The sequence below is a fragment of the Leuresthes tenuis genome, unplaced genomic scaffold, assembly GCF_036924035.1.
Source record: "Leuresthes tenuis unplaced genomic scaffold, fLeuTen1.0.hap1 SCAF_1, whole genome shotgun sequence".
Taxonomy (NCBI): Eukaryota; Metazoa; Chordata; class Actinopteri; order Atheriniformes; family Atherinopsidae; genus Leuresthes; species Leuresthes tenuis.
In genome coordinates this window covers 4913622-4934744 of record NW_027325355.1, presented here as the reverse complement: position 1 = coordinate 4934744, position 21123 = coordinate 4913622, and the positions used below count along the sequence as shown (strand labels likewise).

The following is a 21123-nucleotide window of genomic DNA, read 5'->3' as shown; positions in this document are numbered from 1 at the left end:
TTTCTCTTCTCTCTACCACCTGCATGTCTTTTGTTGCAACGTCTGATCACCCTGTGACACATGAGGAAGTTGGTCATCTTCAGCTGCTGCTGCTTTGTTGGCAGACACGAAGTGATCTGAGATTCTCAGTTTCAACTGCAGATAATAATCACATCAGGGATTAAGATGTGCCCACTACCTATCAGCCTTTCTCGGCAATTATCTGGTTACATAGAGTAACCGTATGATTCCAGTATCTATATAATGCACATTTGTGACAGACATTGTCGCTTACGGCCACACTACCCTGAACATGCCCGACCCCGTCTGATCTCGGAAGCCAAGCAGGGTTGAGCCTGGTTAGTACTTGGATGGGAGACCGCTTGGGAATACCAGGTGCTGTAAGCTTTTTCTCTTCTCTCTACCACCTGCATGTATTTTGTTGCAACGTCTGATCACCCTGTGACACATGAGGAAGTTGGTCATCTTCAGCTGCTGCTGCTTTGTTGGCAGACACGAAGTGATCTGAGATTCTCAGTTTCAACTGCAGATAATAATCACGTCAGGGAAGAAGATTTGCCCACTACAAGTTAGCCTTTCTCGGCAATTATCTGGTTACATAGAGGAACTGTATGATTCCAGTATCTATATAATGCACATTTGTCACAGACATTGTTGCTTACGGCCACACCACCCTGAACATGCCCGACCTCGTCTGATCTCGGAAGCCAAGCAGGGTTGGGCCTGGTTAGTACTTGGATGGGAGACTGCTTGGGAATACCAGGTGCTGTAAGCTTTTTCTCTTCTCTCTACCACCTGCATGTCTTTTGTTGCAACGTCTGATCACCCTGTGACACATGAGGAAGTTGGTCATCTTCAGCTGCTGCTGCTTTGTTGGCAGACACGAAGTGATCTGAGATTCTCAGTTTCAACTGCAGATAATAATCACGTCAGGGAAGAAGATTTGCCCACTACAAGTTAGCCTTTCTCGGCAATTATCTGGTCACATAGAGGAACTGTATGATTCCAGTACCTATATAATGCACATTTGTCACAGACATTGTTGCTTACGGCCACACCACCCTGAACATACCAGATCTCGGAAGCCAAGCAGGGTTGGGCCTGGTTAGTACTTGGATGGGAGACCGCTTGGGAATACCAGGTGCTGTAAGCTTTTTCTCTTCTCTCTACCACCTGCATGTCTTTTGTTGCAACGTCTGATCACCCTGTGACACATGAGGAAGTTGGTCATCTTCAGCTGCTGCTGCTTTGTTGGCAGACACAAAGTGATCTGAGAGTCTCAGTTTCAACTGCAGGTAATAATCACATCAGGGATTAAGATGTGCCCACTACATATCAGCCTTTCTCGGCAATTATCTGGTTACATAGAGTAACCGTATGATTCCAGGACCTATATAATGCACATTGTTCACAGATATTGTTGCTTACGGCCACACCACCCTGAATATGCCCAACCTCGTCTGATCTAGGAAGCCAAGCAGGGTTGGGTCTGGTTAGTACTTGGATGGGAGACCGCTTGGGAATACCAGGTGCTGTAAGCTTTTTCTCTTCTCTCGACCACCTGCATGTCTTTTGTTGCAACGTCTGATCACCCTGTGACACATGAGGAAGTTGGTCATCTTCAGCTGCTGCTGCTTTGTTGGCAGACACAAAGTGATCTGAGAGTCTCAGTTTAAACTGCAGGTAATAATCACATCAGGGATTAAGATGTGCCCACTACCTATCAGCCTTTCTCGGCAATTATCTGGTTACATAGAGTAACCGTATGATTCCAGTACCTATATAAGGCACATTTGTGACAGACATTGTCGCTTACGGCCACACTACCCTGAACATGCCCGACCCCGTCTGATCTCGGAAGCCAAGCAGGGTTGAGCCTGGTTAGTACTTGGATAGGAGACCGCTTGGGAATACCAGGTGCTGTAAGCTTTTTCTCTTCTCTCTACCACCTGCATGTATTTTGTTGCAACGTCTGATCACCCTGTGACACATGAGGAAGTTGGTCATCTTCAGCTGCTGCTGCTTTGTTGGCAGACACGAAGTGATCTGAGAGTCTCAGTTTCAACTACAGATAATAATCACATCAGGAATGAATTTGTTCTCACTACAAGTTAGCCTTTCTCGCCAATTTTCTGGTTACATAGAGGAAGTGTATGATTCCAGTACCTATATAATGCACATTTGTCACAGACATTGTTGCTTACGGCCACACCACCCTGAAAGTACCCGACCTCGTCTGATCTCGGAACCCAAGCAGGATTGGGCCTGGTTAGTACTTGTATGGGAGACTGCTTGGGAATACCAGGTGATGTAAGCTTTTTTTCTTCTCTCTACCACCTGCATATCTTTTGTTGCAACGTCTGATCACCCTGTGACACATGAGGAAGTTGGTCATCTTCAGCTGCTGCTGCTTTGTTGGGAGACACGAAGTGATCTGAGAGTCTCAGTTTCAGCTGGAGAGAATAATCACGACAGGGAAGAAGATGTGCCCACTACGCATCAGCCTTTCTCAGCAATTATCTGGTTACATAGAGGAACTGTATGATTCCAGTATCTATATAATGCACATTTGTCACAGACATTGTTGCTTACGGCCACACCACCCTGAACATGCCCGACCTCGTCTGATCTCGGAAGCCAAGCAGGGTTGGGCCTGGTTAGTACTTGGATGGGAGACTGCTTGGGAATACCAGGTGCTGTAAGCTTTTTCTCTTCTCTCGACCACCTGCATGTCTTTTGTTGCAACGTCTGATCACCCTGTGACACGAGGAAGTTGGTCATCTTCAGCTGCTGCTGCTTTGTTGGCAGACACGGAGTGATCTGAGAGTCTCAGTTTCAACTACAGATAATAATCATATGAGGGATGAAGATGTGCCCACTACAAGTTAGCCTTTCTCGGCAATTATCTGGTTACATAGAGGAACTGTATGATTCCAGGTCCTATATAATGCACATTTGTCACAGCCATTGTTGCTTACGGCCACACCACCCTGAACATACCAGACCTCGTCTTATCTAGGAAGCCAAGCAGGGTTGGGCCTGGTTAGTACTTGGATGGGAGACTGCTTGGTAATACCAGGTGCTGTAAGCTTTTTCTCTCCTCTCTACCACCTGCATGTCTTTTGTTGCAACGTCTGATCACCCTGTGACACATGAGGACGTTGGTCATCTTCAGCTGCTGCTGCTTTGTTGGCAGACACAAAGTGATCTGAGAGTCTCAGTTTCAACTGCAGGTAATAATCACATCAGGGATTAAGATGTGCCCACTACAAATCAGCCTTTCTCGGCAATTATCTGGTTACATCGAGGAACTGTATGATTCCAGTACCTATATAATGCACATTTGTGAAAGACATTGTTGCTTACGGCCACACCACCCTGAACATACCAGATCTCGTAAGCCAAGCAGGGTTGGGCCTGATTAGTAATTGGATGGGAGGCCACTTTGGAATACCAGGTGCTGTAAGCTTTTTCTCTTCTCTCTACCACCTGCATGTCTTTTGTTGCAACGTCTGATCACCCTGTGACACATGAGGAAGTTGGTCATCTTCAGCTGCTGCTGCTTTGTTGGCAGACACAAAGTGATCTGAGAGTCTCAGTTTCAACTGCAGGTAATAATCACATCAGGGATTAAGATGTGCCCACTACAAATCAGCCTTTCTCGGCAATTATCTGGTTACATAGAGGAACTGTATGATTCCAGTCCCGATATAATGCACATTTGTCAAAGACATTGCTGCTTACGGCCACACCACCCTGAACATACCAGACCTCGTCTTATCTAGGAAGCCAAGCAGGGTTGGGCCTGGTTATTACTTGGATGGGAGACCGCTTGGTAATACCAGGTGCTGTAAGCTTTTTCTCTTCTCTCTACCACCTGCATGTCTTTTGTTGCAACGTCTGATCACCCTGTGACACATGAGGAAGTTGGTCATCTTCAGCTGCTGCTGCTTTGTTGGCAGACACAAAGTGATCTGAGAGTCTCAGTTTAAACTGCAGGTAATAATCACATTAGGGATGAAGATGTGCCCACTACATATCAGCCTTTCTCGGCAATTATCTGGTTACATCGAGGAACTGTATGATTCCAGTACCTATATATTGCACATTTGTGACTGACATTGTTGCTTACGGCCACACCACCCTGAATATAACCGACCTCGTCTGATCTCGAAATCCAAGCAGGGTTGGGCCTGGTTAGTACTTGGATGGGAGAACGCTTGGGAATACCAGGTGCTGTAAGCTTTTTCTCTTCTCTCTACCACCTGCATGTCTTTTGTTGCAACGTCTGATCACCCTGTGACACATGAGGAAGTTGGTCATCTTCAGCTGCTGCTGCTTTGTTGGCAGACACGACGTGATCTGAGAGTCTCAGTTTCAACTGCAGGTAATAATCACATTAGGGATGAAGATGTGCCCACTACATATCAGCCTTTCTCGGCAATTATCTGGTTACATCGAGGAACTGTATGATTCCAGTACCTATATATTGCACATTTGTGACTGACATTGTTGCTTACGGCCACACCACCCTGAATATAACCGACCTCGTCTGATCTCGAAATCCAAGCAGGGTTGGGCCTGGTTAGTACTTGGATGGGAGACCGCTTGGGAATACCAGGTGCTGTAAGCTTTTTCTCTTCTCTCTACCACCTGCATGTCTTTTGTTGCAACGTCTGATCACCCTGTGACACATGAGGAAGTTGGTCATCTTCAGCTGCTGCTGCTTTGTTGGCAGACACGACGTGATCTGAGAGTCTCAGTTTCAACTGCAGGTAATAATCACATCAGAGATGAAGATGTGCCCACTACATATCAGCCTTTCTCTGCAATTATCTGGTTACATAGAGGAACCGTATGATTCCAGTACCTATATAATGCACATTGTGAAAAGAATCTGTGATAAAGGAAGGTCTGCTGATTTCTCTGTTTGGCTCCATGAAGTGGAAGAGAAACAACAACATACAAACACATCAACACAAGGATTCAACTAACATTCAGAGCTCAGAGAAGTTTAGATTTTCATGTGGAGAAATCTTTCTGTGAATAAAACTCAGCATTAGCAGCGATATCCTCCATGGCTGCACAAACAGGAAAAAGTAGCAAATAAACAACAGAACAGCAGCGCAGAGACATCACAGCAATGAACTCTCAGCAACAAACTGACTGAATACCTTTATTTCACTTCACACAGCTCAGCTGTGGCTCCAGTCCATCCAATCCTAACTCCAGCATAGAGCGGCTGAGTGAATGTGGTCTGGACTCTGTGGAGGAGAGTCATGGCTTCAGAGACGCTGTAGAAGGACAGAATACCTGCTCTGTGATCCAGGTACACTCCTACTCTGGAGGACTGAGGACCTGAGATGGAGGCTTTCATCTTGTTGGACCAAAATTCAAAACTGTTTTGGGAACATTTTAATGCCCAAGATTTGTCATTACGTCCAAATCCACATTCATTCCCTGTTCTGCTGATGTTCTTGTATGCGACTGCTACATCAGCTCCTCCCCCTCTCCTCTCCACCTCCCAGTAACAGCGTCCAGTCAGACTCTCTCTGCTCAGGACCTGACACTATTCCGTGAATCTGTCTGGATGAGCAGAATAAGACTGAGGTTGTCTCATTACTGTCACTTTTCTGTTCCCCTCTGACACTAACAGATATGTGTTTGCTGTGTTTGGATCCAGTGTGATGTCACATGGATATTTTAAGAAGGCAGCTCTGCTCTTTGGCTCTGGTTCTGGTTCTGGCAGTAAAACATCCACTTCAGTGACTGTCAGTGAGCTGTTTGTCCATTTCTCTCTCAGAATGTCCTGTAGTTTCTCTCTGAGCTCTGACGCAGCTGCTGTCACATCCTCAAAGTACCTCAGAGGACGGGTATTGATGCTGGATGAGTGTGTGGACTCACTGAGTGCTGACAGTGAGGGGTAGTTGTGTAGAAACTGGTTGTGATCCTCTGTGTGTGAGAGCTGCTTCAGCTCAGCATCTTTCCTCTTCAGCTCAGTGATCTCCTGCTCCAGCTTCTCCTGAAGCTCTTTGACTCGACTCACTTCAGTTTGCTGCTGGGATCTGAGCTGCTGCTTCACATCAGAGCTTCTTTTGTGGATGAGACGGATCAGCTCGGTGAAGATGTTCTCACTGTCCTCCACTGTTTTATCAGCAGACTGATTGATGGCCTCCACCTCCTGTTGAAGCAGCTTCACATCTTTCTCTCTGTCCTGGATTCTCTGCTGGATTTGTTGTCGACTCCCCTCCAGCTCTCTCTGCCTCTCAGTCCTTTCTGCTGCAGCTGACACTGTGTCGTGGCCTTTATGATCATCCACAGGGCAGAGATAACAGATAGACTTCTGATCAGTACGGCAGAACATCTTCATCGCCTCATCATGACGACAGCAGATGTTCTCCTGGAGGCTCTTGGAGGGCTCCACCAGCTTGTGTTTCTTGAATGGAGTCACATCATAATGAGGCTGAAGGTGTTTCTCACAGTAAGAGGCCAGACAGAATAAACAGGACTTGATGGCTTTCAGTTTTCTTCCAGAGCAGAAATCACAGGCCACATCTTCAGGTCCAGCATGGCAGAGATCAGCAGGAGCAGCTTGGAGTCCAGTCTTCTTCAGCTGCTTCACTAAATCAGCTAACATGGTGCTTTTCTCCAGGACAGGCCTCGGTGTGAAAGTTTTCCTGCATTGAGGGCATCTGTGAATTCCCTTCTTATTCTTTCCATTCCAGTAGCCTTTAATACAGTTCATGCAGTAGCTGTGTCCACAGGGAATAGTCACCGGATCCTTCAGTAGATCCTGACAGATCGAACAAGAGAAGGTTTCCAGGTCCAGTTTAACCCTTTTCTGAGCCATTTCCTCCATTTGGCAGAGCAGTGTGTGACTCTCAGAGCAGAAACACCGTCTGTGCTGTGATACAAAACTAATTCCACCTCCTTTTGTTGCAGCTGATCAGCTGATCTTCACTTAAGAGCTCCTCTACTATCACACAATGGTTTCACACATCCTCCCAGCTTCAGATCAGTTTGGGGAGGGAACATGGGAACAGTGCTGGTTTCACCTCAATCCAGGCAGGATTGTTCAAGGGGTTGTTGAATTCTTATTTGTTCTCTGTTGAAGGGAAAGATAAATTCATCAACCTTCCACTTAAAGCTCAACATGAAGAAAATTGGTTTCTATCAGATCAACATTGTCCGATACTTTTAGCAGGCAGCTGTACAGGAAATGTAAATGTTGCTGTTTCTTAGTATTTTCATGCTTTTCATTTATATTTATATAATCAGCCCTGCTCTGCAGCAGCTTGAAATTCATAAATCATGATCTTCTGCTGAAATGCTCACCTGAATCTTCAGACTGATGCATTCAAGTGTGTGACATGAAACATGAGCTCTCATACGGCTGTTGGACTTCAGAAGAGGTAAAAACCTGCAGAGTTGAGCTGCCTGAAAACTAAAGCTGACCCCTAACCTGCAAACTTTCTGTACTCCTGGCTGGCTGGACCAGAGTCCAGAGAAGAGCCAAATATTAGCTCTTAACTCACATGTAGATATTACAGATTTAAGGTTTCTTAAGACTGCATCAGACATGTTTGATCATAATCTATCTATCGAGCTCTGTATACTGACTGGCATCTTCAGGCTGAGCCTGATAGAAACCCTCTTTGTCTCTTTGTCTCTGTGTAGAAAAGAAGCTGCATCTTAAGATGGAGTTCCTGTGGTGTTTTGTCCACTCTTGTCCACACTGAAAACACAAACAGCATAAAACAACAGAATGACTTCTTTTCCAGCCTTTTTCAGTTGGCAGGAAACAACAAAACGCTTCACAGCAAACATCTGTTCAGAAGTGAGAAAACCCAGCTGAGCAGATCAGTGATTTCTGTGCGGCTCAGATAACATTTCATGTTAGGCTGCAGTCTGAGGTGCTGATAAAGGCTTTATTTTATGATCATGCTGTTATGCAGCTAAGTCTATATACATCCTGGTCAGTGAGGGGATTTAAACTGAGGAGGCAGGATTACTTTTACCTCTGATGAGCTCTGTTATTAAGCGGAGAAAAGCATCATTTTTATCTGGACAGAGGGATGAACGTGAGAGAAAAAGTGGCTTTAATATATTAACCTCAAATAACGTGACTGTACTCTGACAACATCACGGTCCATCTGATGCCCCCAAAACCCTGAACTCTAAACCACTGCAGGGATTTCTGTACATCTATAATGGAGGAGTGGGAGATCCTGTCAGAACTTCTATCTGTGATGAGCATCTGAAGCAGAAGATGTTTCACAGCTCAGATGGTTGAGGTCTGAAATGTAACCTGTGTGGGGACAGGCAAAGGTGTAGAAGACAAAAAGTGGAGGCTCCAGATGGTGACAGAAGATAACGACTCTGTTTCTTTCAACTGAGGCTTCAGACAGATCCCAAACTGACCTCTGACCTCAAGACTCCTGCATGATAATAACATCCATGCAACCAAAGACCTGAAGAAGTTGCACTGATCTGAAAGACAAAAGGACGGTGATGTTACCATCCATCCCCCATGATTTCAGACATTAACTCAACCACAAACTTGGACAAACTCCTTCACCACAGTAATGCCTCTACATCCTGATGAGGGACATTAAAAACAATCGTTTCTAACAATTTCTATCTAAACTATAAATGATTGGAGGGATTTTTCAACAGTGACAGTTAAGGAGTGTCATCAGGTGAATGAGATCAGCTCAGTAATGAAAACACAGTTTACACTAAATACAGTCTGTGGTTTACACAAGCCTCAGTGAAAATAAATACAATTATTATTCAGAATATCTTGGTGGTTTACATTGTTGCACATATTTTCAACACAGTCATCATGTGCTATGAAAAGCTGAATGTCAGAAATAAACTGAAATGATGGAGAGTATTCATAAGAGCAACTGGACTTCTTTTTTGATCTTGAAGACGTTGAATTTTGATGGGACAGCAGCTTCCTCTTTGGTTTTTGTAGAGAAGTACAGTAGAACAACCGGATTTAACCGAGTACTAACCAGGCACGAACCTGCTTAACTTCACAGGGTGATCAGACGTTGCAACAAAAGACATGCAGGTGGTAGAGAGAAGAGAAAAAGCTTAAAGCACCTGGTATTCCCAAGCTGTCTCCCATTCAATTACTAACCAGGCCTAACCCTGCTTGGCTTCCGAGATCAGATGAGGTCGGGCATATTCAGGGTGGTGTGGCCGTAAGCGACAATGTCTGTGACAAATGTGCATTATATAGTTACTGGAATCATAAAGTTCCTCTATGTAACCAGATAATTGCAGAGAAAGGCTAACTTGTAGTGGGCACATCTTCTTCCCTAACGTGATAATTCTCTCCAGCTGAAACTGAGACTCTCAGATCACTTGGTGTCTGCCAACAAAGCAGCAGCAGCTGAAGATGACCAACTTCCTCATGGGTCACAGGGTGATCAGACGTTGCAACAAAAGACATGCAGGTGGTAGAGAGAAGAGAAAAAGCTTACAGCACCTGGTATTCCCAAGCGGTCTCCCATCCAAGTACTAACCAGGCCTAACCCTGCTTGGCTTCCGAGATCAGATGAGGTCGGGCATATTCAGGGTGGTGTGGCCGTAAGCGACAATGTCTGTGACAAATGTGCATTATATAGGTACTGGAATCATACAGTTCCTCTATGTAACCAGATAATTGCCAAGAAAGGCTGATATGTAGTGGGCATATCTTCATCCTTGATGTGATTACTACCTGTAGTTGAAACTGAGACTCTCAGATCACTTCGTGTCTGCCAACAAAGCAGCAGCAGCTGAAGATGACCAACTTCCTCATGTGTCACAGGGTGATCAGACGTTGCAACAAAAGACATGCATGTGGTAGAGAGAAGAGAAAAAACTTACAGCAACTGGTATTCCCAAGCGGTCTCCCATCCAAGTACTAACCAGGCCCAACCCTGCTTGGCTTCCAAGATCAGACGAGGTTGGGTATATTCAGGGTGGTTTGGCCGTAAGCAACAATGTCTGTAACAAATGTGCATTATATAGGTACTGGAATCATACAGTTCCTCTATGTAACCAGATAATTGCCGAGAAAGGCTGATGCGTATTGGGCAGATCTTCTTCCCTGTCGTGATTATTCTCTCCAGCGGAAACTGAGACTCTCAGATCACGTCGTGTCTGCCAACAATCCAGCAGCAGCTGAAGATGACCAACTTCCTCATGTGTCACAGGGTCATCAGACGTTGCAACAAAAGACATGCAGGTGCTAGAGAGAAGAGAAAAAGCTTACAGCACCTGTTATTCCAAATTAGTCTCCCATCCAAGTACTAACCAGGCCCAACCCTGCTTGGCTTCCGAGATCAGACGAGGTTGGGCATGTTCAGGGTGGTGTGGCCGTAAGCAACAATGTCTGTCACAAATGTGCATTATATAGGTACTGGAATCATACGGTTACTCTATGTAACCAGATAATTGCCGAGAAAGGCTGATATGTAGTGGGCACATCTTCTTCCCTGACGTGATTATTATCTGCAGTTGAAACTGAGACTCTCAGATCACTTCGTGACTGCCAACAAAGCAGAAGCAGCTGAAGATGACAAACTTCCTCATGTGTCACAGGGTGATCAGACGTTGCAACAAAAGACATGGAAGTGGTAGAGAGAAGAGAAAAAGCTTACAGGACCTTGTATTCCCAAGCTGTCTCCCATCCAAGTATTAACCAGGCCCAACCCTGCTTGGCTTCCGAGATCAGACGAGGTCGGGTATATTCAGGGTGGTGTGGCCGTAAGCAACAATACCTGTGAACAATGTGCATTATATAGGTACTGGAATCATACGGTTACTCTTTGTAACCAGATAATTGCCGAGAAAGGCTGATAAGTAGTGGGCACATCTTCTTCCCTGTCGTGATTATTCTCTCCAGCGGAAACTGAGACTCTCAGATCACTTCGTGTCTGCCAACAAAGCAGCAGCAGCTGAAGATGACCAACTTCCTCATGTGTCACAGGGTGATCAGACGTTGCAACAAAAGACATGCAGGTGCTAGAGAGAAGAGAAAAAGCTTACAGCACCTGGTATTCCCAAGCGGTCTCCCATCCAAGTACTAACCAGTCCCAACGCTGCTTGGCTTCCGAGATCAGACGAGGTCGGGCATATTCAGGGTGGTGTGGCCGTAAGCAACAATGTCTGTCACAAATGTGCATTATATAGGTACTGGAATCATACAGTTCCTCTATGTAACCAGATAATTGCCGAGAAAGGCTGATGCGTATTTGGCACATCTTCTTCCCTGTCGTGATTATTCTCTCCAGCGGAAACTGAGACTCTCAGATCACTTCATGTCTGCCAACATAGCAGCAGCAGCTGAAGATGACCAACTTACTCATGTGTTACAGGGTGATCAGACGTTGCAACAAAAAACATGCAGGTGCTAGTGAGAAGAGAAAAAGCTTACAGCACCTGGTATTCCCAAGCAGTCTCCCATCCAAGTACTAACCAGGCCCAACCCTGCTTGGCTTCTGAGATCAGACGAGGTCGGGCATTTTCAGGGTGGTGTGGCCGTAAGCAACAATGTGTTTGACAAATGTGCATTATATAGGTACTGGAATCATACAGTTCCTCTATGTAACCAGATAATTGCCGAGAAAGGCTGATGCGTATTTGGCACATCTTCTTCCCTGTCGTGATTATTCTCTCCAGCGGAAACTGAGACTCTCAGATCACTTCATGTCTGCCAACATAGCAGCAGCAGCTGAAGATGACCAACTTCCTCATGTGTCACAGGGTGATCAGACGTTGCAACAAAAGACATGCAGGTGGTAGAGAGAAGAGAGAAAGCTTACAGCACCTGGTATTCCCAAGCAGTCTCCCATCCAAGTACTAACCAGGCCCAATCCTGATTGTCTTCCGAGATCAGACAAGGTCGTGCATATTCAGGGTGGTGTGGCCGTAAGCAACAATGTCTGTGACAAATGTGCATTATATAGGTACTGGAATCATACAGTTCCTCTATGTAACCAGATAATTGCCGAGAAAGGCTCATATGTAGTGGGCACATCTTCATCCCTGATGTGATTATTACCTGCAGTGGAAACTGAGACTCTCAGATCACTTCGTGTCTGCCAACAAAGCAGCAGCAGCTGAAGATGACCGACTTCCTCATGTGTCACAGGGTGATCAGACGTTGCAACAAAAGACATGCAGGTGGTAGAGAGAAGAGAAAAAGTTTACAGCACCTGGTATTCCCAAGCAGTCTCCCATCCAAGTACTAACCAGGCCCAACCTTGCTTGTCTTCCGAGATCAGACAAGGTCGTGCATATTCAGGGTGGTGTGGCCATAAGCAACAATGTCTGTGACAAATGTGCATTATATAGGTGCTGGAATCATACAGTTCCTCGATGTAACCAGATAATTGCCGAGAAAGGCTAACTTGTAGTGGGCACATCTTCATCCCTGACGTGATTATTACCTGCAGTTGAAACTGAGACTCTCAGATCACTTCGTGTCTGCCAACAAAGCAGCAGCAGCTGAAGATGACCAACTTCCTCGTGTGTCACAGGATGATCAGACGTTGCAACAAAAGACATGCAGGTGGTAGAGAGAAGAGAAGAAGCTTACAGCACCTGGTATTCCCAAGCTGTCTCCCATCCAAGTACTAACCAGGCCCAACCCTGCTTGGCCTCCGAGATCAGACGACGTCGGGCATATTCAGGGTGGTGTGGCCGTAAGCAACAATGTCTTTCACAAATGTGCATTATATAGGTACTGGAATCATACAGTTCCTCTATGTAACCAGATAATTGCCGAGAAAGGCTGATGCGTATTGGGCACATCTTCTTCCCTGTCGTGATTATTCTCTCCAGCGGAAACTGAGACTCTCAGATCACTTCGTGTCTGCCAACAAAGCAGCAGCAGCTGAAGATGACCAACTTCCTCATGTGTCACAGGGTGATCAGACGTTGCAACAAAAGACATGCAGGTGCTAGAGAGAAGAGAAAAAGCTTACAGCACCTGGTATTCCCAAGCGGTCTCCCATCCAAGTACTAACCAGGACCAACCCTGCTTGGCTTCTTAGATCAGACGAGGTCGGGCATATTCAGGGTGGTGTGGCTGTAAGCAACAATGTCTGTCACAAATGGGCAGTATATAGGTACTGGAATCATACAGTTCCTCTATGTAACCAAATAATTGCCAAGAAAGGCTGATATGTAGTGGGCATATCTTCATCCTTGATGTGATTACTACCTGTAGTTGAAACTGAGACTCTCAGATCAGTTCGTGTCTGCCAACAAAGCAGCAGCAGCTGAAGATGACCAACTTCCTCATGTGTCACAGGGTAATCAGACGTTGCAACAAAAGACATGCAGGTGGTAGAGAGAAGAGAAAAAGCTTACAGCACCTGGTATTCCCAAGCGGTCTCCCATCCAAGTACTAACCAGGCCAAACCCTGCTTGGCTTCCTAGATCAGATGAGGTCGGGTATGTTCAGGGTGGTGTGGCCGTAAGCAACAATGTCTGTCACAAATGTGCATTATATAGGTACTGGAATCATACAGTTCCTCTATGTAACCAGATAATTGCCGAGAAAGGCTAACTTGTAGTGGGCAAATCTTCTTCCCTGTCGTGATTATTATCTGCAGTTGAAACTGAGAATCTCAGATCACTTCGTGTCTGCCAACAAAGCAGCAGCAGCTGAAGATGACCAACTTCCTCGTGTGTCACAGGGTGATCAGACGTTGCAACAAAAGACATGTAGGTGGTAGAGAGAAGAGAAAAAACTTACAGCACCTGGTATTCCCAAGCGGTCTCCCAGCCAAGTACTAACCAGGCCCAAACCTGCTTGGCTTCCAAGATCAGACGAGGTTGGGTATATTCAGGGTGGTTTGGCCGTAAGCAACAATGTCTGTAACAAATGTGCATTATATAGGTACTGGAATCATACAGTTCCTCTATGTAACCAGATAATTGCAGAGAAAGGCTGATGCGTATTGGGCAGATCTTCTTCCCTGTCGTGATTATTCTCTCCAGCGGAAACTGAGACTCTCAGATCACGTCGTGTCTGCCAACAAAGCAGCAGCAGCTGAAGATGACCAACTTCCTCATGTGTCACAGGGTCATCAGACGTTGCAACAAAAGACATGCAGGTGCTAGAGAGAAGAGAAAAAGCTTACAGCACCTGTTATTTCAAAGTAGTCTCCCATCCAAGTACTAAACAGGCCCAACCCTGCTTGGCTTCCTAGATCAGATGAGGTCGGTTATGTTCAGGGTGGTGTGGCCGTAAGCAACAATGTCTGTCACAAATGTGCATTATATAGGTACTGGAATCATACAGTTCCTCTATGTAACCAGATAATTGCCGAGAAAGGCTAACTTGTAGTGGGCACATCTTCATCCTTGATGTGATTATTATCTGCAGTTGAAACTGAGAATCTCAGATCACTTCGTGTCTGCCAACAAAGCAGCAGCAGCTGAAGATGACCAACTTCCTCGTGTGTCACAGGGTGATCAGACGTTGCAACAAAAGACATGCAGGTGGTAGAGAGAAGAGAAGAAGCTTACAGCACCTGGTATTCCCAAGCTGTCTCCCATCCAAGTACTAACCAGGCCCAACCCTGCTTGGCTTCCGAGATCAGACGAGGTTGGGCATGTTCAGGGTGGTGTGGCCGTAAGTAACAAAATATGTGAACAATGTGCATTATATAGGTACTGGAATCATACGGTTACTCTATGTAACCAGATAATTGCAGAGAAAGGCTGATATGTAGTGGGCACATCTTCATCCCTGATGTGATTATTACCTGCAGTTGAAACTGAGACTCTCAGATCACTTCGTGTCTGCCAACAAAGCAGCAGCAGCTGAAGATGAACTACTTCCTCGTGTGTCACAGGGTGATCAGACGTTGCAACAAAAGACATGCAGGTGGTAGAGAGAAGAGGAAAAGCTTACAGCACGTGGTATTCCCAAGTAGTCTCCCATCCAAGTACTAACCAGGCCCAACCCTGCTTGGCTTCTGAGATCAGACGAGGTTGGGCATGTTCAGGGTGGTGTGGCCGTAAGCAACAATATCTGTGAACAATGTGCATTATATAGGTACTGGAATCATACGGTTCCTCTTAGTAACCAGATAATTGCAGAGAAAGGCTAACTTGTAGTGGGCACATCTTCATCCCTGATGTGATTATTATCTGTGGTTGAAACTGAGACTCTCAGATCACTTTGTGTCTGCCAACAAAGCAGCAGCAGCTGAAGATGACCAACTTCCTCATGTGTCACAGGGTGATCAGACATTGCAACAAAAGACATGCAGGTGGTAGAGAGAAGAGAAAAAGCTTACAGCACCTGGTATTCCCAAGCGGTCTCCCATCCAAGTACTAACCAGGCCCAACCCTGCTTGGCTTCCGAGATCAGACGAGGTCGGGCATATTCAGGGTGGTGTGGCCGTAAGCAACAAGATCCGTGAACAATGTGCATTATATAGGTACTGGAATAATACGGTTACTCTTTGTAACTAAATAATTGCCGAGAAAGGCTGATATGTAGTGGGCACATCTTCATCCCTGATGTGATTATTACCTGCAGTGGAAACTGAGACTCTCAGATCACTTCGTGTCTGCCAACATAGCAGCAGCAGCTGAAGATGACCAACTTACTCATGTGTGACAGGGTGATCAGACGTTGCAACAAAAAACATGCAGGTGCTAGTGAGAAGAGAAAAAGCTTACAGCACCTGGTATTCCCAAGAAGTCTCCCATCCAAGTACTAACCAGGCCCAACCCTGTTTGGCTTCCGAGATCAGACGAGGTCGGGCATATTCAGGGTGGTGTGGCCGTAAGCAACAATGTGTTTGACAAATGTGCATTATATAGGTACTGGAATCATACAGTTCCTCGATGTAACCAGATAATTGCCGAGAAAGGCTAAATTGTAGTGGGCACATCTTCATCCTTGATGTGATTATTATCTGTAGTTGAAACTGAGACTTTCAGATCACTTCGTGTCTGCCAACAAAGCAGCAGCAGCTGAAGATGACCAACTTCCTCATGTGTCACAGGGTGATCAGACGTTGCAACAAAAGACATGCAGGTGCTAGAGAGAAGAGAAAAAGCTTACAGCACCTGGTATTCCCAAGCGGTCTCCAATCCAAGTACTAACCAGGCCCAACCCTGCTTGGCTTCCGAGATCAGACGAGGTCGGGCATATTCAGGGTGGTGTGGCCGTAAGCAACAATATCTGTGAACAATGTGCATTATATAGGTACTGGAATAATACGGTTACTCTTTGTAACTAAATAATTGCCGAGAAAGGCTGATATGTAGTGGGCACATCTTCATCCCTGATGTGATTATTACCTGCAGTGGAAACTGACACTCTCAGATCACTTCGTGTCTGCCAACATAGCAGCAGCAGCTGAAGATGACCAACTTACTCATGTGTGACAGGGTGATCAGACGTTGCAACAAAAAACATGCAGGTGCTAGTGAGAAGAGAAAAAGCTTACAGCACCTGGTATTCCCAAGCAGTCTCCCATCCAAGTACTAACCAGGCCCAACCCTGTTTGGCTTCCGAGATCAGACGAGGTCGGGCATATTCAGGGTGGTGTGGCCGTAAGCAACAATGTGTTTGACAAATGTGCATTATATAGGTACTGGAATCATACAGTTCCTCGATGTAACCAGATAATTGCCGAGAAAGGCTAAATTGTAGTGGGCACATCTTCATCCTTGATGTGATTATTATCTGTAGTTGAAACTGAGACTTTCAGATCACTTCGTGTCTGCCAACAAAGCAGCAGCAGCTGAAGATGACCAACTTCCTCATGTGTCACAGGGTGATCAGACGTTGCAACAAAAGACATGCAGGTGCTAGAGAGAAGAGAAAAAGCTTACAGCACCTGGTATTCCCAAGCGGTCTCCCATTCAAGTACTAAAAAGGCCCAACCCTGCTTGGCTTCCAAGATCAGACGAGGTCGGGTATGTTCAGGGTGGTGTGGCCGCAAGCAACAATGTCTGTGACAAATGTGCATTATATAGGTACTGGAATCATACAGTTCCTCTATGTAACCAGATAATTGCCGAGAAAGGCTGATATTTAGTGGGCACATCTTCATCCCTGATGTGATTATTACCTGCAGTGGAAACTGAGACTCTCAGATCACTTCGTGTCTGCCAACAAAGCAGCAGCAGCTGAAGATGACCAACTTCCTCATGTGTCACAGGGTGATCAGACGTTGCAACAAAAGACATGCAGGTGCTAGAGAGAAGAGAAAAAGCTTACAGCACCTGGTATTCCCAAGCAGTCTCCCATCCAAGTACTAACCAGGCCCAACCCTGCTTGGCTTCTAGGGATCAGACGAGGTCGGGTATATTCAGGGTGGTGTGGCCGTAAGCAACAATATCTGTGAACAATGTGCATTATATAGGTACTGGAATCATACGGTTACTCTATGTAACCAGATAATTGCAGAGAAAGGCTGATATGTAGTGGGCACATCTTCTTCCCTGACGTGATTATTATCTGCAGTTGAAACTGAGACTCTCAGATCACTTCGTGACTGCCAACAAAGCAGAAGCAGCTGAAGATGACAAACTTCCTCATGTGTCACAGGGTGATCAGACGTTGCAACAAAAGACATGGAAGTGGTAGAGAGAAGAGAAAAAGCTTACAGGACCTTGTATTCCCAAGCTGTCTCCCATCCAAGTATTAACCAGGCCCAACCCTGCTTGGCTTCCGAGATCAGACGAGGTCGGGTATATTCAGGGTGGTGTGGCCGTAAGCAACAATACCTGTGAACAATGTGCATTATATAGGTACTGGAATCATACGGTTACTCTTTGTAACCAGATAATTGCCGAGAAAGGCTGATAGGTAGTGGGCACATCTTCTTCCCTGTCGTGATTATTCTCTCCAGCGGAAACTGAGACTCTCAGATCACTTCGTGTCTGCCAACAAAGCAGCAGCAGCTGAAGATGACCAACTTCCTCATGTGTCACAGGGTGATCAGACGTTGCAACAAAAGACATGCAGGTGCTAGAGAGAAGAGAAAAAGCTTACAGCACCTGGTATTCCCAAGCGGTCTCCCATCCAAGTACTAACCAGTCCCAACGCTGCTTGGCTTCCGAGATCAGACGAGGTCGGGCATATTCAGGGTGGTGTGGCCGTAAGCAACAATGTCTGTGACAAATGTGCATTATATAGGTACTGGAATCATACAGTTCCTCTATGTAACCAGATAATTGCCGAGAAAGGCTGATGCGTATTTGGCACATCTTCTTCCCTGTCGTGATTATTCTCTCCAGCGGAAACTGAGACTCTCAGATCACTTCATGTCTGCCAACATAGCAGCAGCAGCTGAAGATGACCAACTTACTCATGTGTTACAGGGTGATCAGACGTTGCAACAAAAACCATGCAGGTGCTAGTGAGAAGAGAAAAAGCTTACAGCACCTGGTATTCCCAAGCAGTCTCCCATCCAAGTACTAACCAGGCCCAACCCTGCTTGGCTTCTGAGATCAGACGAGGTCGGGCATTTTCAGGGTGGTGTGGCCGTAAGCAACAATGTGTTTGACAAATGTGCATTATATAGGTACTGGAATCATACAGTTCCTCTATGTAACCAGATAATTGCCGAGAAAGGCTGATGCGTATTTGGCACATCTTCTTCCCTGTCGTGATTATTCTCTCCAGCGGAAACTGAGACTCTCAGATCACTTCATGTCTGCCAACATAGCAGCAGCAGCTGAAGATGACCAACTTCCTCATGTGTCACAGGGTGATCAGACGTTGCAACAAAAGACATGCAGGTGGTAGAGAGAAGAGAGAAAGCTTACAGCACCTGGTATTCCCAAGCAGTCTCCCATCCAAGTACTAACCAGGCCCAACCCTGCTTGGTTTCCAGGGATCAGACAAGGTCGAGTATTTTCAGGGTGGTGTGGCCGTAAGCAACGGTATCTGTGAACAATGTGCATTATATAGGTACTGGAATCATACGGTTACTCTATGTAACAAGATCATTGCCGAGAAAGGCTAATTTGTAGTGGGCACATCTTCATCCCTGATTTGATTATTACCTGCAGTTGAAACTGAGACTCTCAGATCACTTCGTGTCTGCCAACAAAGCAGCAGCAGCCGAAGATGACCAACATCCTCATGTGTCACAGGGTGATCAGACGTTGCAACAAAAAACATGCAGGTGGTAGAGAGAAGAGAAAAAGCTTACAGCACCTGGTATTCCCAAGCAGTCTCCCATCCAAGTACTAACCAGGCCCAATCCTGATTGTCTTCCGAGATCAGACAAGGTCGTGCATATTCAGGGTGGTGTGGCCGTAAGCAACAATGTCTGTGACAAATGTGCATTATATAGGTGCTGGAATCATACAGTTCCTCTATGTAACCAGATAATTGCCGAGAAAGGCTAACTTGTAGTGGGCACATCTTCATCCCTGACGTGATTATTACCTGCAGTTGAAACTGAGACTCTCAGATCACTTCGTGTCTGCCAACAAAGCAGCAGCAGCTGAAGATGACCAACTTCCTCGTGTGTCACAGGATGATCAGACGTTGCAACAAAAGACATGCAGGTGGTAGAGAGAAGAGAAGAAGCTTACAGCACCTGGTATTCCCAAGCTGTCTCCCATCCAAGTACTAACCAGGCCCAACCCTGCTTGGCCTCCGAGATCAGACGACGTCGGGCATATTCAGGGTGGTGTGGCCGTAAGCAACAATGTCTTTCACAAATGTGCATTATATAGGTACTGGAATCATACAGTTCCTCTATGTAACCAGATTATTGCCGAGAAAGGCTGATGCGTATTGGGCACATCTTCTTCCCTGTCGTGATTATTCTCTCCAGCGGAAACTGAGACTCTCAGATCACTTCGTGTCTGCCAACAAAGCAGCAGCAGCTGAAGATGACCAACTTCCTCATGTGTCACAGGGTGATCAGACGTTGCAACAAAAGACATGCAGGTGGTAGAGAGAAGAGAAAAAGCTTACAGCACCTGGTATTCCCAAGCGGTCTCCCATCCAAGTACTAACCAGGCCCAACCCTGCTTGGCTTCCTAGATCAGACGAGGTCGGGCATATTCAGGGTGGTGTGGCTGTAAGCAACAATGTTTGTCACAAATGGGCAGTATATAGGTACTGGAATCATACAGTTCCTCTATGTAACCAAATAATTGCCAAGAAAGGCTGATATGTAGTGGGCATATCTTCATCCTTGATGTGATTACTACCTGTAGTTGAAACTGAGACTCTCAGATCAGTTCGTGTCTGCCAACAAAGCAGCAGCAGCTGAAGATGACCAACTTCCTCATGTGTCACAGGGTAATCAGACGTTGCAACAAAAGACATGCAGGTGGTAGAGAGAAGAGAAAAAGCTTACAGCACCTGGTATTCCCAAGCGGTCTCCCATCCAAGTACTAACCAGGCCCAACCCTGCTTGGCTTCCTAGATCAGATGAGGTCGGGTATGTTCAGGGTGGTGTGGCCGTAAGCAACAATGTCTGTCACAAATGTGCATTATATAGGTACTGGAATCATACAGTTCCTCTATGTAACCAGATAATTGCCGAGAAAGGCTAACTTGTAGTGGGCAAATCTTCTTCCCTGTCGTGATTATTATCTGCAGTTGAAACTGAGAATCTCAGATCACTTCGTGTCTGCCAACAAAGCAGCAGCAGCTGAAGATGACCAACTTCCTCGTGTGTCACAGGGTGATCAGACGTTGCAACAAAAGACATGCAGGTGGTAGAGAGAAGAGAAAAAGCTTACAGCACCTGGTATTCCCAAGCGGTCTCCCATCCAAGTACTAACCCTGCCCAACCCTGCTTGGCTTCCGAGATCAGACGAGGTCGGGCATATTCAGGGTGGTGTGGCCGTAAGTAACAATGTCTGTCACAAATGTGCATTATATAGGTACTGGAATCATACAGTTCCTCTATGTAACCAGATAATTGCCGAGAAAGGCTGATGCGTATTTGGCACATCTTCTTCCCTGTCGTAATTATTATCTGCAGTTGAAACTGAGACTCTCAGATCACTTCGTGTCTGCCAACAAAGCAGCAGCAGCTGAAGATGACCAACTTCCTCATGTGTCACAGGGTGATCAGACGTTGCAACAAAAGACATGCAGGTGGTAGAGAGAAG

General features: G+C 45.9%; 1 protein-coding gene, 17 non-coding genes and 27 pseudogenes across 18 annotated transcripts in view; 13 read left to right on the top strand and 32 right to left on the bottom strand.

Moving 5' to 3' along the window:
* Positions 1-21123, top strand: part of LOC140294513 (protein NLRC3-like) — a 1060349-nt gene that overhangs the window by 363574 nt on the left and 675652 nt on the right. The window lies entirely within an intron of this gene.
* LOC140296979 (5S ribosomal RNA) lies at positions 269-387 on the top strand. The gene has a single exon (XR_011913017.1). It is a non-coding gene; the product is annotated as a 5S ribosomal RNA (ribosomal RNA).
* LOC140268542 (5S ribosomal RNA) lies at positions 657-775 on the top strand. The gene has a single exon (XR_011907543.1). It is a non-coding gene; the product is annotated as a 5S ribosomal RNA (ribosomal RNA).
* Positions 1045-1153, top strand: LOC140317523 (5S ribosomal RNA; annotated as a pseudogene).
* Positions 1423-1541, top strand: LOC140299765 (5S ribosomal RNA; annotated as a pseudogene).
* On the top strand, positions 1811-1929 carry LOC140299578 (5S ribosomal RNA; annotated as a pseudogene).
* Positions 2199-2317, top strand: LOC140314192 (5S ribosomal RNA; annotated as a pseudogene).
* Positions 2587-2705, top strand: LOC140268474 (5S ribosomal RNA). Its single transcript, XR_011907539.1, has one exon. It is a non-coding gene; the product is annotated as a 5S ribosomal RNA (ribosomal RNA).
* On the top strand, positions 2973-3091 carry LOC140295171 (5S ribosomal RNA; annotated as a pseudogene).
* LOC140297023 (5S ribosomal RNA) lies at positions 3361-3469 on the top strand (annotated as a pseudogene).
* LOC140296073 (5S ribosomal RNA) lies at positions 3739-3857 on the top strand (annotated as a pseudogene).
* Positions 4127-4245, top strand: LOC140310781 (5S ribosomal RNA; annotated as a pseudogene).
* LOC140298325 (5S ribosomal RNA) lies at positions 4515-4633 on the top strand. The gene has a single exon (XR_011913983.1). It is a non-coding gene; the product is annotated as a 5S ribosomal RNA (ribosomal RNA).
* On the bottom strand, positions 5112-6850 carry LOC140312927 (tripartite motif-containing protein 16-like; annotated as a pseudogene).
* Positions 9100-9218, bottom strand: LOC140292768 (5S ribosomal RNA; annotated as a pseudogene).
* On the bottom strand, positions 9488-9606 carry LOC140266427 (5S ribosomal RNA). Its single transcript, XR_011907063.1, has one exon. It is a non-coding gene; the product is annotated as a 5S ribosomal RNA (ribosomal RNA).
* On the bottom strand, positions 9876-9994 carry LOC140298670 (5S ribosomal RNA). Its single transcript, XR_011914294.1, has one exon. It is a non-coding gene; the product is annotated as a 5S ribosomal RNA (ribosomal RNA).
* Positions 10264-10382, bottom strand: LOC140277648 (5S ribosomal RNA; annotated as a pseudogene).
* LOC140290969 (5S ribosomal RNA) lies at positions 10652-10770 on the bottom strand (annotated as a pseudogene).
* Positions 11040-11158, bottom strand: LOC140300110 (5S ribosomal RNA; annotated as a pseudogene).
* LOC140297757 (5S ribosomal RNA) lies at positions 11428-11546 on the bottom strand. Its single transcript, XR_011913465.1, has one exon. It is a non-coding gene; the product is annotated as a 5S ribosomal RNA (ribosomal RNA).
* On the bottom strand, positions 11816-11934 carry LOC140290666 (5S ribosomal RNA; annotated as a pseudogene).
* On the bottom strand, positions 12204-12322 carry LOC140291449 (5S ribosomal RNA; annotated as a pseudogene).
* Positions 12592-12710, bottom strand: LOC140284582 (5S ribosomal RNA; annotated as a pseudogene).
* Positions 12980-13098, bottom strand: LOC140319169 (5S ribosomal RNA; annotated as a pseudogene).
* Positions 13368-13486, bottom strand: LOC140299113 (5S ribosomal RNA). The gene has a single exon (XR_011914693.1). It is a non-coding gene; the product is annotated as a 5S ribosomal RNA (ribosomal RNA).
* On the bottom strand, positions 13756-13874 carry LOC140299119 (5S ribosomal RNA). Its single transcript, XR_011914699.1, has one exon. It is a non-coding gene; the product is annotated as a 5S ribosomal RNA (ribosomal RNA).
* On the bottom strand, positions 14144-14262 carry LOC140285472 (5S ribosomal RNA; annotated as a pseudogene).
* On the bottom strand, positions 14532-14650 carry LOC140319253 (5S ribosomal RNA; annotated as a pseudogene).
* LOC140288684 (5S ribosomal RNA) lies at positions 14920-15038 on the bottom strand (annotated as a pseudogene).
* LOC140292440 (5S ribosomal RNA) lies at positions 15308-15426 on the bottom strand. Its single transcript, XR_011912547.1, has one exon. It is a non-coding gene; the product is annotated as a 5S ribosomal RNA (ribosomal RNA).
* On the bottom strand, positions 15696-15814 carry LOC140289364 (5S ribosomal RNA). Its single transcript, XR_011912248.1, has one exon. It is a non-coding gene; the product is annotated as a 5S ribosomal RNA (ribosomal RNA).
* Positions 16084-16202, bottom strand: LOC140297463 (5S ribosomal RNA). Its single transcript, XR_011913195.1, has one exon. It is a non-coding gene; the product is annotated as a 5S ribosomal RNA (ribosomal RNA).
* On the bottom strand, positions 16472-16590 carry LOC140292011 (5S ribosomal RNA). Its single transcript, XR_011912507.1, has one exon. It is a non-coding gene; the product is annotated as a 5S ribosomal RNA (ribosomal RNA).
* On the bottom strand, positions 16860-16978 carry LOC140309640 (5S ribosomal RNA; annotated as a pseudogene).
* LOC140283785 (5S ribosomal RNA) lies at positions 17248-17367 on the bottom strand (annotated as a pseudogene).
* Positions 17637-17755, bottom strand: LOC140290968 (5S ribosomal RNA; annotated as a pseudogene).
* Positions 18025-18143, bottom strand: LOC140300109 (5S ribosomal RNA; annotated as a pseudogene).
* On the bottom strand, positions 18413-18531 carry LOC140297756 (5S ribosomal RNA). The gene has a single exon (XR_011913464.1). It is a non-coding gene; the product is annotated as a 5S ribosomal RNA (ribosomal RNA).
* LOC140290868 (5S ribosomal RNA) lies at positions 18801-18920 on the bottom strand (annotated as a pseudogene).
* Positions 19190-19308, bottom strand: LOC140290665 (5S ribosomal RNA; annotated as a pseudogene).
* Positions 19578-19696, bottom strand: LOC140284577 (5S ribosomal RNA; annotated as a pseudogene).
* Positions 19966-20084, bottom strand: LOC140297776 (5S ribosomal RNA). The gene has a single exon (XR_011913481.1). It is a non-coding gene; the product is annotated as a 5S ribosomal RNA (ribosomal RNA).
* Positions 20354-20472, bottom strand: LOC140279012 (5S ribosomal RNA). Its single transcript, XR_011909233.1, has one exon. It is a non-coding gene; the product is annotated as a 5S ribosomal RNA (ribosomal RNA).
* LOC140298181 (5S ribosomal RNA) lies at positions 20742-20860 on the bottom strand. Its single transcript, XR_011913851.1, has one exon. It is a non-coding gene; the product is annotated as a 5S ribosomal RNA (ribosomal RNA).